Raw genomic sequence first — 12,500 nt, 5'->3', positions numbered from 1 at the left:
ATATTGGTGGTTGAAAGGAAAAAAAAGTATTATCATAAAGTACACTTACTGGAATATTTGATTTTCTAAAATATTTAATGTTTTCTACATTAATGTAAGTAGTACTGTGACTGGACTAATATTTCGTGAGGCCGATGAACTTGATCCATGTGAAAATAAACATTTTGGTCAGCCATTTTGACCAATAGGAACCTTTATCCTAAGACATGTACACATATAAAAATCTGCTTCACAGAAGAAAATAAAGTACATTCAATAATTACTAGCTCTATCAGTTCTACTCAACTATTTCTACTCAACCATCAATGCAAAAAAAAAAAAAAAAAACATGTATGAGTAGATTAAAAGACAGAAAGAAAGATATTTGAAAAAAATACAACCACATTTTTACGATAAGAACACAAACAAAAAGAAGACTTAATGACACGCACACACATACAAGCAGAGACACCAGATCATCGTAGCAGCATTCAGACACTCCTTGTCCCTTGCAACCCACACCCCTCTGCACACCACCACCACCACCACCACTACTACTACCACCTCACGCCATTAAGGATAAACTGCCGGTAACTCCATTAAGGCCTCATCAAAACCTGGTAACTTGGACGGCCGGTGCCACAGCTGGATTTAGCCATCACGGAGCCGGCGGTCCATCGTTAGCGTTGTCTGTGAGCGTAGATAACCAGCGCTAATCACTGCCGCGGGCGTAATCCAAGCATGGAGTTTAGTGAGGATGGACCGAAGTGAAATGAGGAATGGGAGCATGGGAGGCTGAGTGGCTGGTATGAATGGTATGGATGGTATGATTGGAAGGGTATGTAGCTATACTAAAATTTCAGTACATCTGTATTTCCAAGCTTCCAGGTACAGGAAGTGAGTGGCTGGTGTGAATAGAATAACTAGGTAAGTACCAGTTCTAAAATTTCATTAATCGGCATTTTCGGTGACTCTAGATACAGGAAGTGGGTGTCTGTTATAGGATGAGTTAATTGGAGGGTAAATATCTATAGGAAGATTTCAATAATTTGTACTTCCGTGTCTATATATACGAGATGTGAGTGACTGGTATGGGTAGAGGCGTTACAAGCGACACGATATTGTATTTTTTTATATTTGTATCTTTACGTCTCTTATTATGGTATATGAGCTGGTAAAAGAAGACTGAGTGAGGAGTATAAATGAAATGGTTACAGAAGATAACCATTTATGATAATTCCCACTCCATACATTATGTCTACCTATTTCCGTCTGGTCTGCCCACGTGACTGTCCTATAATCTATGTTGGAGTTTCTCTTAATAGTTCATACGCATCTTCATCAAAACTTCCGATGAGGAAAATGAATACCCTCCCAGAGAGCCGCGCGCGCCGGTCATAACTCGGGAGTTCTGGCCGGGAAAACTGACGGGATATACGGGGCCAGACGGAGTGGGTCGATCTTCCAGGATAATTCAACGCGCATAAGACTATCGCAAAATGGATTATGAAGTTTGCCCCAATTTTTCTCGCTGTGCAATGTCATTATGAGTGACGAGCTGAGAGGGACGGTGAGGCGAAACGGCCAGTCGTGTCCTTAACTGTATCACCACATACACCCCGCTGCCTCTCCTCGCACTGCCTCTACGTGACAACTCTAAAATGACGTGTGCGGAAGGAAAGATATAAAAAAAAAGTACAGCAAAACTGGAAGGAGAAATTGAACCCCCCAGAAAAAAAAGATGAAAGGCGGACTGATGTAACGCAAGTTCTCATGAATAATTCCAAGCCACAACACCTTGGTGAGGGCCTCTCTTTCTCTCTCTCTCTTTCTCTCCTCTCGTACCTCACGCCTGTCAGGCAGCGGCGGCTGCGAACAATGATGTTATCTGGTCGTGCAAACACATTCCTTCAAAGAAAAGAGAAACAATCTGGTCAAGAACAGCTTCAATCTCTTATCTCCGCAGACGGCCGTTCACCACCTTGCCTCAGACCCCCAACACACCGCGGGAGTCATAGCCACTACAACGGGACCATAAAACACCCAGGTTCTCAGAGCACACGACACAGCAAGGCCTGGCCCCTAGAGCTCTCCTTCCTTCCTTCAACACCTGCTCTAAACGTCCAGGCCGGGGAAGGATCCTCGAGTTATTCTGAGAGAGAAAATATTGGGTAGGTTTGCGGGGAGGGTGCGTGGGGCGGGAGGAGGGACGGAGTTGGCCTGCACGAGGGAGATAGTGGCAAGCTGGAGGACGCCAGATCACGCCGGAGACGCCACCTCCAGCACCTTCAGGGATGGTGAAGGTGATGGTGGTGCGAGGAGTGAAGAGGAAATGGAGGGGAAGACGGAGAATGAGAGAGAGAGAGAGAGAGAGGAGAGAGAGAGGAGAGAGGAGAGAGAGAGAGAGAGGAGAGAGAGAGGAGAGAGAGAGAGAGAGAGACGAGAGATGAGAGAGAGAGAGAGAGAGACGAGAGAGATGAGAGAGAGAGAGAGAGAGAGAGAGAGACCGGAGAGAGAGAGAGAGAGAGAGAGAGGAGAGGAGAGAGAGAGAGAGACGAGAGAGAGAGCGAGAGAGCAGAATAAAGGTAAGCTGTATGGAGGTGTGTTGGCTCTTCAGGAAGTCAGAAACAGAGGCTATAGAGAAGGAGGAGATTCGAGGCTGGATAAGGGAACGATAAATGTGAAAGAGGAATAGGGAAGATGGTTGGTGGAGGCGAGGCGGTGTTCTTGTCGCCTCTCAGTAAACGAACCAGTGATGGATGGAGTGGAGATGGAGTGGGGATGGAGTGGGTCGTGGTAAGATCGGTGCAGACGAGGACGAGATGACTGAGGGACGAGTGAACGGAGAGAGAGGCGATGAGGAGAAGATATGGGAACAAATAAATGCTCTCCATGACGATTTTTTAAGAATGAGATGGATATTTGCGAACTCGAGTCTGCATCAGTGTTCGAAAATAATGGTAAAACTTTAAAAAAATAGTGATGGGTAAGGAGAATGAATCAATACCTGACATACATACAAAAAAATACAAATAAACCATACATACGTACACGAACAAAGGCACATATATTAACAGGCTGGTAGACAGACACCCCCACCCCCTTAAACACAACCATCCGCACATACATACAGACAAATACGTACAGAAACACGAACAAAGGCACGTGGAAACAGGCACGTAGACCACCCACCACCCCCACCCCACCTACACACACACACACACACACACACACACACACATAAAGCACCAGTGACGCTACAGTATTGATGAAGCTCGTCATTATTTTCAGTCATTACGGCCTCGTCCTTTCATTATTACCGAGAAAACATGTAATTAGTATTTCCAGCTAAATTCACACTAGTATCTGTCCGCGGCAGAAATCCTCTTTGGTTACCCACGAAAACATATCAACTGTTTTTCAGACTCAGTTTCAACCATTCAGTCCTGCAGATCAAACATGTGTAAAGCCCTTTCAGTTACGAGCAATTGCCCTAAATTTTGGGCATTCATTAGACAGTTCCGGAGTTAATTACACACACACATACACACACACACACACACACACACACACACACACACACACACACACACACACACACGACAAACGATTACTCCCTCCAGCCTTGCAGTCCACCCATTACATTACCACCACCACCACCACCACCACCAGTACCACCAGCAGTTCCTGAAGAAAGGGATGGCAGAGTTCGTATTATTATTAAATTTCCTAGGAATTGGAAACGTTTTCGTCGTCGTCGTCCTTGTCGTCCTTGTCGTCTCTCTCTCTCTCTCTCATCTCTCTCTCTCTCTCTCCTCTCTCTCTCTCTCTCTCTCTCTCTCTCTCTCTCTCTCATCAGTCAATCAGTTTATCTACCTATCTAACTGAGTATTATGAACCACCACTACCATCATTCACTACCACCACCAAAACCACAACCATCACCACCACAACCGTCAACACCACTACCACCACCACCACCACCACCACCACCACCGCCACTACCGCCACCACTACCGTCGCCGCCACAGCCTGTATTCACATTCCGCCGCGATATAGGAGGAAATTGATTTATTCTGCCACAAATAGACTCGCGGAAATACTTGGATATACTCCGCCGCGGGTCGCAAGTTCCTCTTGGGCGGCAGTTTTTGATTTCCCGCCAGAGAGAGAGAGAGAGAGAGAGAGAGAGAGAGAGAGAGAGAGAGAGAGAGAGAGAGAGAGAGAGAGAGAGAGAGAGAGATAGAGAGAAAAGGAGGGTAGTGATTGTAAAGTATGATAATCACCTACATAAATTAGTTTAAGAAATGTAGTTAAACCTTATCTAAAAAAAAAAAAAGAATGAATAACAAAACGACGAGAGAAAAAAAAAAACTAATAACATTTCCACTATTCATTCTTTTATTTATTTACTTGATTATCATTTTCTTAGTACCAAGGAGAGCAGTTCTTTTTTTTTCCGTGAAGTTATCGCTCGGTGTTAACAGGAGCAATAGAAGTGGAGACCATAATTAATGCTTCCTTCAGGTCTCATTAACTAGGGTCCATGCGGTGAAGGAAAGCAGTGATTGGCGGGTGGCAGAGAGGAAGTGAACAGACCGCTAACACTGTGATTTGTGCAGAATTACCAGTGCAGGATGGAGGGATGAACTAGAGACGGGTTAGCAAAGTATAGGAGCAGCAGAAGATGGAGCGTAGAGGAATAAATGGAAGGGACTCGTGCAAGGCGCCCACCTGTCACCTGTCACTAAGGAAAAATAAAACATCGATTCGTCAAGCCATTTCAATTCACCTCAGTTCGTTTCTCAGCTGATATTGCTCTTTTTTCAGTGAGTTTTATTATATCAAGGTTTGCTAAGACAGTGACTTTTCTGACTGCAGTGGAATTTGAAGAAAAAAAAAACTCAGAAAAATTAAACATCATCTGGCCCATTTCAACTCAATATGCTCGCGTCTACAGTGAGTCTTATATGTGACTTTAGTAGGACAGTGGACTATTACGATTCTCTGCCTGTATTTCTCTTTCTACGGTGAGTTTTATAACTTGAAGGTTAGTAAGACAGCGACGGTTCTGATTACAATGGTGGCCAAGGTCCGAATCTCCAACACAGGGGACGGGTCAGCATGTGCCGGTCTGGGAGTGGCTCGTGCTGACGGGCGGCGGTCATTGCGAGGGGCGGGGAGCCATTCGGACTGTCGACAATGGCCGCCACGTGCTGGACGCAAGGCCGGCAGGAATGACCACTGGCCGGCCGCTCCCCCACGCCACGCCTCACTCGTCCCCTCCCCCGCCTCCCCCGCCCGCCCATCCGCCACTCGCCGCCCGTCCTGCCGACCTATTCATCCCTCACCATCAGCCAGTCGCTCGCCGCTGACCACTGGGCGACTCCCTGGCCCCTGCACATGCTCACTCCCCTCGCCTCGCCCTCTCCACGCTCCCCTTCGCGTCACTGCGGCCCTCCTCTGCCTATACCGCTCCTTTCCTTCGTCATTTTCTCCTCTTCACAATACTTTTCTCATCTCTCTCTCAAACCACAAAAGAATCTCGTGCGTTTGCGATAGTTTGAGGTCTTAAAACGTATGATGGTGATGTTTAATGACTATCCTCACTCACCTCGAGCCTCACGCACCCCGAACGCAGCCTCCCAAGTCTCCTCTCCCCACCCTGAAAGCTGGGAACGAGAGGTGATGTTGACTGTAGCGTCGGGGCGGTAGATTAATCAATGCCTCAGCTGCACCTCAATTATAGAAAAGCCCAACATGGTTATCGAGGAATAGAAAAATGTGGATGAATTTGAAGGGCACCAATAGAGAGAGAGAGAGAGAGAGAGGAAGAGAGAGAGAGAGAGAGAGAGAGAGAGAGAGAGAGAAGGACCTTGTGTGTGTGTGTGTTTGTGTGTGTCTACCGGACGAATACTTTTTTTAATATTCTTTTTTCTGGTGCGGTTATTGGTGGGGAGGGAGGAGGGAGGAGGAAGGAAGGAGGGGAAACCTACCGCAAGAAAGACAGAAAAGGGAGAGAGAGAGAGAGAGAGGAGAGAGAGAGAGAGAGAGAGAGAGAGAGAGAGAGGAGAGAGAGAGAGAGAGAGAGAGAGAGGAAGGGAGAAGGGAGGCGGGCGGACAGGTCGGCTCTGAGGAAGGGGAAGCGAGGCGAGGGGAGCCGCTAGTCCGACGGGAAGACGTGGGTTCCGCTGCGATAACTTCTTTTGGAGGACGTTCATTTTTTAACGAAGACAAGACGAACAAGAGGGATAGAGAGGGAAGATGAGAGGAAATACACAGGAGATGAGAGAAGGAAGAGAAAGGGCGGGAGGAATGATGCGAGGAAGACATGGGAGAGGAGAAGAGAGACGAAGACAAGACAAGCAAGAAGGAAAGAGATGAAAGATGAGAGGAAATGCATAGGGGATGAGAGGAGGAAGAGAAAGAGGAAGGAAAGATGAGAGGAAGATACGGGAGAAGAGAGGAAAAGACGAAGGGAAGATGAGAGGAAGACACAGGAGGAAAAAAATAAGCAAAGGAAAGATAAGAGGAAATGCACAGGAGATGAGGGAGGTGAAGGAAAGATGAGAGGAAGACATGGAAGAAGAGAAGAGAAAGACGAAGACACAGGAGGTAAAAAAAAAAAGAGAAAAGAAAGGAAAGATGAAAGGACACAGAGAAGAGGAACATGAAGGAAGGGAACGATGAGAGGAAGACATAGAAGAAGAGAGGAAAAGAAAGACGATAGGATAACATGAGTGAAGAGAAGAGGAAAAAAAAAGAAAGGGAAAGATGCGAGAGATTAAAAAAAAAGGCAGTGAAAGAAAGAAAAGAAAGATGAGAAAAAAATATATAAAAGAAACGAAACGGATAGAAGGAAAAAAGATGAGAGAAAAACGAAGAAAGAAAGGGAGAAAGTGAAAAGGAGGAAGGATGAGAGGAAAACAAAAGAAAAGAGGAAGAGAGAAGGAAAGGGAAGATGAATGAAAGGCATGGGAGAAGAGGAAGAAAAAGGGAAGGAAAGATAAGACGAAGAGCGAGGGAAAGGAAAGAGAAAGGAAGAATTCGGAGGAAGAGAAGGAATGAAGGAGGAAAGAAATGGAAGACTGATGGAAACGAATGATGACATAGAAGGAAGTGGATAATGAATCAGAAAGAACTTGCTAAAAATGAAAGAAAGGAAGGATGAGAAGAAGACATAAGAAACATTAAAGATGGAGAAAGGATGGGAAGGAGGAAAAGAGAAATAGAGTGGAGGGGAGAACGAGGAAAGAGAAAGAAAAAGTTAGGAAAAGGAGAAGGAACTGAAGGGTTGGGATGAAGAAAAAGGGAGATGAAGGAGGCAGAATATGACGGATAAAAAAAAAGGGGGGGGAGGGAGGAGAAGGAAATCAGAGGAATGAGTAAAACGGAATGAGAAAAAAAAAGAGAGATCGGAGAAGGAAATGGAGTAGGCGAATGAAGAAAATGAAGCGAGTAAAGGGGCAAAGAGAAAGACTGAAATAACAAAAACTTTCTAATGATAAAAAAAAAAGATAAAAAAATGTGCTTGGTTGTTTGAAGATACGTATACGCAACACATAAATAAATCGAAAAATAAAGGTAAATAAAAGGAAATAAAGGAAATACATGAGAGATAACAAAGAACCAGATGAATCAGGAGACAAAGGAAAACTGCTCAGAAAAGAAAAAAATAATGAATAAATCGAAAAAAAAACAAAAAAAAAACAGGAAGAACAATGCATAAGTGAGGCAATTCGAGGAAGCACGAATGGAAGACTAAAGAAATTGACGAAAATATTATGTCAGTGGCTTATGATTATTTGATGTGTGTGTGTATGTGTGTGTGTGTGTGTGTGTGTGTGTGTGTGTGTGTGTGTGTGTGTGTGTGTGTGTGTGTGTGTGTGTGTGTTAATGGTCCAAGTATCAATTAATGTGATTTATTAAGCCACTAATCGACCAGTAATCAGTGACTAATTGCCTCGCTCTAGTTAGTGTGCACGCCACCTGTCGGACAATTAATGTTCCTTCGGTGTGTGTCTTACACGAGGCCTCGCTCTCCGCGGCACGACACGGCAACACGACACAAGGACACTTCCTCACTTCGTTGCTTCCCTCGCCATTATACATCAGGAAACACCAGTTATTACTTCACTTTCTTGTCACATGATCCACTATGGTGATGAGATAGATAATGTAATAATGTAACGACACAACGACACGGCGACACTTCCTCAACCTCTTTGGTTCCCTTGCCATGATGCATCAGGAAAACACCAATTATTAGTTTACTTTGTAGCCACATGATCCACTAAGCTGACTGAATAGACCATGTAAAAAATAATTACCAAAAGGCATAATGATATTAGCGTTTATATTTCAATATCAGTTTACTTTCTGTGCACATGCTCCAGTGAGCTGACTAAATAAATAATGTAAAAATCGTTATCTTAATGCACAGTGATATTAATGTCTGTATTTCAATATGGTTTTCTTTAAAGGTGAAATCTTAACGTGAAATGAAATCATCTGCTTACTTTCAAGCCACATGATCTACTAAATTAACTAGATAAACATTATAAAAACAGTTACCGTAATGAATAGTTACATTAACGTTTGTTTCAATTCACCTTTTCTTCTGAGTGTGATTTTAATCTATATAAAAAGTGGAATTTTCTTCACGACACTGAAATCTGAGGGACTTGACTGCCTTCGCCGCCACACTTCGCCGTCAACAGCACAAGGACGAGCCAACAAGCACTCCACACTCTGCGGCGTGAGGGCCATGGTCGCTACAAGCACATAACACTCTTGGCAAAGCTCAGCTCAACACATTGAGCCTCTGAACTTTGACCAGACTTGGAGCTTTTCAGGGCCACTCTTGTCACACACTTGTCAAACCCGCGTGCACCCTCCACCACTGCAACGCCTCCTCATCGAATTTTTGTACACGGTCGCCCCTGAGTCTTCCGAGGCTGTAGCTCCTCCTTGGCCTTCTTCAGCACCTGCTCAGGGCACTCCGCCACAATACGACACACGACATTGACATTCTCTCCACGCTTCTCCAGGACACGGCCGGCGAGGACACTAGACTCTTTTTCCATTCGCGGAGTGCTCGAGCAGCGGGAATAGCGCCTCTCACCGGGTACTCCATCGAGAGAGAGGAGCAGCCACGACTTCCCTCGGTGCTCCGTGCGAGAGGGAGAGCGCAGGAGGAGCACGCTGAGGTGTGGAACATTAGCATACTGAGGGCTGGTGGGCACGGCTGGCCTACCTACCCCGTGCCCCTTTCCGTCCCCTGCCCCGCCCTACCTGTCTATCCTACCCTCCTCCTTTTCCCTTCCCCCTATTCCTCTCCTCCCCTCGCTCATCGCCCTCTAACCCTTCCTCACGTCATACGCCCCAGCTGGCCTGCCCCGCGCCCTGCCCCAATCTGCATCACAGGGGAGCGTTACTGTATTGTTGTGAGCGCGGCACGTAGCGTCAGGCAGCCTGGTGTGGTATGCGGGCTGCGGGAAGTGAATGCTGCCACCCATTCACCTCACGCCTTGCCTCGACTCTTGGCTGCAGAAGGGCTCCTTGAAATCTTTGAATAGTACTGGTGCGTCAAGGCGGCAATACTGCTTGACCTGCGCCCACCATAGACAGAGACCAAGTGAGAGAATGGACCACAGGAAATCCAAATGAAATATGCTTTGTTCTTTATATCCAATATCTTAAGATATACATAAATAATTTTAATAAATGTGAAAAGAAAAATTACACATACACATGTCATTTATATATATTCTATGATTTATATTTCGGAAAAAAAAAGAACAATGAAGTTGCGAGATTATCTTAATTAAAATTCATTACGCTCATCTGTAAGTGACCAAATAATCATAACTTCTTAATTAAATAAATGAATATAGGTAAGTGCAATTGCCTTACACACACACACACACACACACACACACACACTTCACCAGGTCTCGGCAGCGGCATGCAACGAGAGACCCCGCGCGATACAAGAATGAATAGAATTAAGAGACGAGACGGAGAGAGCGCCGTAAGAGCTACTCCGGCATTGCATTCTCAGCCTCAAGCCCAGACAGACCCTCCTAGTGACTCCTCTCACACTCACACTCTCACTCCTAGCGTCGAACCTCACTAGCACACACACACACACACACACACACACACACACACACACACACACACGTCATCTCAGTCATTCAATACCAGTTCCCATTTTTTTCCTTCGACAATATTCATTTTTAATGTGTTACTTTCGCCTAACTTCAGAACTATTGACTTATTTTCATTTTTTTTTCCCTCTCTTTTCTTTCTCCTCTTCTGTTTCCAGTGTCAAGGTTGTCCCTCAGAAACCATGGTGGTGGTGGTGGTGGTGGGGGTGGTGACGTGTGTGTGTGTGTGTGTGTGTGTGTGTGTGTGTGTGTGTGTGTGTGTGTGTGTGTGTGTGTGTGTGTGTGCGCGCGCGCGCGTCGTTCTACGTATCTATCTAGTTCTCTCTCTCTCTCTCTCTCTCTCTCTCTCTCTCTCTCTCTCTCTCTCTCTCTCTCTCTCTCTCTCTCTCTCTCTCTCTCTCTCTCTCTCTCTCTCTCTTTACACCAGGACTTCCTTTATGTACAGGTCCATTTTTCCCCAATTATGAAATTAATGTAACTGTCTTTTCCGAGGAGGGAATCATTAGGCGAAACTCAGAGGATAAAAGGAAATTATTATACTGGGAAAAAGTTCGTCACTATACTGGAAAAGAGGAGAGAAAATCAGGAAATGGTGGCACCGAACACCGCAAAGTTTTTAGAGATACAGTTTGGAAGAGGTGTTGAGGGAGTTCAAGAGGAGGAGGAGGAGGAGGAGGAGGAGAAAGAGGAAGATCATAAGGAGAGGAAGAGAAGAGAAGGAGAGGAAGAGAAGAGGTCAGCGTCCCCGATTTGACAGCAGAAGGGAGAGAGGAACTAGGAGAAGAGGAGGAAGGCGAACTAGAGAGGCAGGGAGAGAAACAGGGAGTGGAGCAGGCAGGCAGCAGGGTGGCTGAGGGGACCAAGGGAGACGGGGAGCTGGTGGTGGTGGTGGTGGGGTAACTCAAGCTGCTCATTGTTAGCGAGCGGCGGGCATGCGGGTGACGTATTCAAATGACGAGGCGGGCACGTCACCACCAGACAGCTCCTCCCCAGCCAGGCCCTTCCTCTCACTCCACTTCGTCCCTATTCGCCTCAGGGAGTGACCTTTCCCCTCCCGCTCCCTCTCGTCCCTACCTCCCTCCAAGGGTCGAGTAACGTGCTGAGTGACCAATAAAATCTCGCGTCCCAGTGTCCCCACAAGATGACTCCGCGGCGATCGAGGGGCCAACCGAGCGATAAGATTTGCTTCAGTGGGGCGTCCGGGCTACGGTGTGGTGGCGGCGCAGCGGTGAAACAGCAACAAGGGTCCCCGGGCGGTCGGGTTGCAAGATGCCAACAGAAGTCCAACTCCCATATATCTCTCCCAGCCAGCCAGCCATCCGCCACAACGCCCTGCCTCCGGCCTAAGCCACCACCACCTCCACCACCACTAGCACGACCACCACTATTGCCACTGCCACTGCATCCACTGCCTTCACTCCATCAGTCTTCTCCACTGCCATATTCACAGACTCCACTCCATACGATTTGACTCCTGAAAAGTGTGCCAGAATGCATCGTTATTATGCACGAAAGCTGAATATTACGATTGTTAATGAACGATGTTGTTGATGTTATTATAATTATTATTATTATTATGATTATTATTATTATTATCATCATCATCATCATCTGCATCATCAAGTTACATTTCTTAGGGTGATTTTCATTAAGTAGTTTTCTTTAAACCCGACTCTCTCTCTCTCTCTCTCTCTCTCTCTCTCTCTCTCTCTCTCTCTCTCTCTCTCTCTCTCTCTCTCTCTCTCTCTCTCTCTCACCACAGCGGCTCGCAAGACCTGAAGTGGATGACAATCGTTACTTTGTTAATTCCTTCGTCCGTACGCACATTCATTCACTCGTTCGTTCGTTCGTTCGTTCGTTCGTTCGTTAGAGAGAGAGAGAGAGAGAGAGAGAGAGAGAGAGAGAGAGAGAGAGAGAGAGAGAGAGAGAGAGAGAGAGAGAGAGAGAGAGAGAGAGAGAGAGAGAGCCACCACCTATCACCTATACGCTTTCTTCAATGCCTTGCGTAATCCTGAACGAAAATTATAGAGATGACAAGGCAAGGGTGAGAGTGACACGGAGCGCCTTGAGTCAGCCACCCATTGCTCCGCCTTCTTACACCCAACTCTGATCAATGTAGAGTGTGCTATGGAGGGAAAGGTGGATGGGTGGGTGGGTGGGGAGGAGCCTTTATCTTACTTATCCTATACTTTTTGCTTTAGAATTGATAGTGTAGCTCATCACAAAGGATGAGCTGATAGTTAATTCTTCTTTCGCTTGTTATTTGAATTATGCTTTCGTGATCAATTCATTTATCTATTTTTTTACTTATTTACTTTTTCCTTTGTGAAGTGTGAGCGAGTAAAAGGA

General features: G+C 45.9%; 1 long non-coding RNA gene across 1 annotated transcript in view; it reads right to left on the bottom strand.

The window, feature by feature from the left end:
- LOC135097426 (uncharacterized) overlaps positions 1 to 12,500 on the bottom strand; it is a 46,197-nt gene that overhangs the window by 1,545 nt on the left and 32,152 nt on the right. The window lies entirely within an intron of this gene.

The sequence above is a fragment of the Scylla paramamosain genome, chromosome 4 (assembly GCF_035594125.1).
Source record: "Scylla paramamosain isolate STU-SP2022 chromosome 4, ASM3559412v1, whole genome shotgun sequence".
Taxonomy (NCBI): domain Eukaryota; kingdom Metazoa; phylum Arthropoda; class Malacostraca; order Decapoda; family Portunidae; genus Scylla; species Scylla paramamosain.
The sequence above is the reverse complement of the archived record's forward strand: the minus strand, read 5'-3'. Positions and strand labels throughout refer to the sequence as shown.